The sequence below is a fragment of the Pipistrellus kuhlii genome, unplaced genomic scaffold (assembly GCF_014108245.1).
Source record: "Pipistrellus kuhlii isolate mPipKuh1 unplaced genomic scaffold, mPipKuh1.p scaffold_m20_p_3, whole genome shotgun sequence".
Classification (NCBI taxonomy): Eukaryota; Metazoa; Chordata; class Mammalia; order Chiroptera; family Vespertilionidae; genus Pipistrellus; species Pipistrellus kuhlii.
The window spans coordinates 142,847,157-142,850,179 of NW_023425529.1; the positions used below are offsets into that span (position 1 = coordinate 142,847,157).

The window sequence follows — 3,023 nt, forward strand, 5'->3', positions numbered from 1 at the left end:
CAGGCCTTGCAATGTGGCCCGCACCGCGCTGTCATCACTGCACTCCGCTGCGTTTCCATGACAATGACAGTTTATGACTGTTCAGTAAACCATTCGGCCCGCGATTTAGGCTGGATTTTAGATTTTGGCCCCTTCTCTGATTGAGTTCGACACCCCTGCTCTAAGCTATCAGTTCATAAAGCTTTCTATGCTGGATAATACACATGTTGGTGTTGGTATTGGGGGAATGGTACTAGTATCCTCTGCTGGCCAACATTGGAACTGGTACATACATTAAGGGAATTAAGCTGTTATTATTCAGTTGAACCAAAATGTGTTTAAAATAAGGCTCCAATTCCATCATTTGATTTATACTACAAACATTTTTCACAAGTAACAGAATGAATAAGTTTCATACATAACAAAAATTTTATAATAATGTTTGTATTGTAATCTAAATGTCCATTGCTAATAAAATGGGTACATAGCTAAATATTTTATTTTTTATTTTTTTAATATATTTTATTGATTTTTTACAGAGAGGAAGGGAGAGAGACAGAGAGCTAGAAACATCGATGAGAGAGAAACATCGATCAGCTGCCTCTTGCACACCCCCCACAGGGGATGTGCCCACAACCAATGTACATGCCCTTGACTGGAATCGAACCTGGGACCTTTCAGTCCGCAGACCTACGCTCTACCACTGAGCCAAACCGGCTTCGGCTAGTTTAGGGCTGTCGAACTCAATTAGAGAAGGGGCCAAAATCTAAAATCCAGCGTAAATCGCGGGCCAAATGGTTTACTAAACAGTCATAAACTGTCATTGTGATGGAAACGCAGCGGAGTGCAGTGATGACAGCGCGGTGCGGGCCACATTGCAAGGCCTGGCAGGACGGATTTGGCCCGAGGGCCTTGTGTTTGACACATGTGGCTAGCTCAATGTTTTAAAGAAAGGGAAAAAAGAGTTGGAGGCAGGCGCTCCCCGAGGCTGGAGCAGGGCTGCGAGCCCGCGGCCTGACAGGGACTTAACCCGCAGAGACCGGCCCCGCTCGCAACCCCACACCGGCCCGCTCATCCACCCACCCACCCACCCCCCACCCCACACCCCACACCCCACACCCCCGCGCCGCCTCCTCCCACCCTGAGCAGAGCCGCCGAGGATGATAAACACCCAGGACAGTATTTTGCCTTTGAGTAACTGTCCCCAGCTGCAGTGCTGCAGGCACATTGTTCCAGGGCCTCTGTGGTGCTCCTGATGCCCCTCACCCACTGTCCAAGATCCCCGGTGGGCGAGGGGGCGGCAGGGATCTTCCTCTCTCAGCTCTAATATGTAAGGAGGAAAAGCTCACTGTGACCCAGGACCTCCCTGTGAACGATGGAAAAACCTCACATCATCCACTTCCAGTATGAGGTCACCCAGGTGAAGATCTCTTCCTGGGATGCAGTCCTGTCCAGCCGGGGACTGTTTATGGAAATCCCAGATGGAGTATTGGCTGATGGGAGCAAAGAAGGATTATCAGCACTGCTAGAGTTTGCGGAAGAGAAGATGAAAGTGAACTATGTCTTTGTCTGCTTCAGGAAGGGCCGCGAAGACAGAGCTGCACTCCTGAAGACCTTCAGTGTCCTGGGCTTTGAGACTGTACGGCCAGGCCATCCCTGTGTACCCCCTAGGCCAGATGTGATGGTCATGGTTTACCCCCTGGACCAGAACTTGCCCAATGAGCACTAATGGCCCGAGGATGCTTTGTCCAAGAGCCACAGTGGGGGAAGAGGGAGGGTGAGGCAGCCCTGGGACAGAGGAGGGGCCTCTCGCTGTCCAGGGAAGGACGCTGAGGGGCTCGGAGTGAGGGTTGCCTATTGTGTTCTTGGAGTTGACTCGTTGAAATTGTTTTCCATAAAGAACAGTATAAACATATTATTCACATGTAATCACCAATAGTAAATGAAGATGTTTATGAACTGGCAAAAAAAAAAAAAAGAAAAGAAAAGAAAAAGAAAAGAAAGGAAGGAAGGAAGGAAGGAAGGAAGGAAGGAAGGAAGGAAGGAAGGAAGGAAGGAAGGAAGAAAAGAGCATGCATGGTGAAAAAGTAGAAAATAGATGATAGTTTATATCATGATATTATTATGAAAATTAAAAACAGACACATCAAATAATACTATATACTAGGTGGGCAAAAGTAGTTTTACAGTGTTTGAAACATCCAAATATGTAAGAATTTTTATGAGTTTATTTGAGCCAACTGACAACTATTGCTGGGAAGCAAAATCTCATTGGACTGAGAATATGCTCTAGTGTTGCAGGTTTGACCTTTTTCTATACATTGCAATCAAAGGAGGAAGCCCAAAGGGCTGCATGAAATCCATTGATGATAGATTAGGAAGGTAGAAGGAAGCAAAGGGGGAAATCTCTGGTATTGGATAAAATGTAAAATGAATAAACATGCATTTCTTTTATAGAAGTAAGTCTAGGATAGTTAACGTTTAACTTTATAACAATAGCAATGAAGGGCTCTGTGGTCTCCTGCTCTGGTGGGATATTGTGCCCTGAGACAGAGGGTCTGGAAAAAGAAAATTACCCCTTCGAAACCAGTTTGGCTCAGTGGATAGAGCATTGGCCTGGGGACTGAAAAGTCCCAGGTTCGATTCCAGTTAAGGGCATGTACCGTTGGTTGCAGGCACATCTCCAGCAGGGGGTGTGCAAGAGGCAGCTGATCGATGTTTCTCTCTCATCGATGTTTCTAACTCTCTTTCTCTCTCTCTTCCTCTCTGTAAAAACTCAGTAAAATATTTTTTTAAAGAAATTAACCTGATATCCCAAAGGTATGTCATCATAGATGCAAAAAGACAATCAACAGGTACATTTAATATAAAGATTGACCTTTGTCAGGGAAGATACTGACCTAGGACATAACTGCATAACATGACTCAGACCATCCTTTGTGGTTATCTTAGTTCTCCAAGATTATAAGGACCACCATGCAGGTCTCCCCTGAGCATGTCAGGTTTAGTTTGTGGGCCCATTTTCATCCACAACAGCTGTAATA

At 45.7% G+C, this 3,023-nt stretch overlaps 1 pseudogene; it reads left to right on the forward strand.

Annotated features, from left to right (window-relative positions):
- The first annotated feature begins 947 nt into the window (after window positions 1–947).
- LOC118729370 lies at window positions 948–1,938 on the forward strand (annotated as a pseudogene).
- The last annotated feature ends 1,085 nt before the right edge of the window (window positions 1,939–3,023 follow it).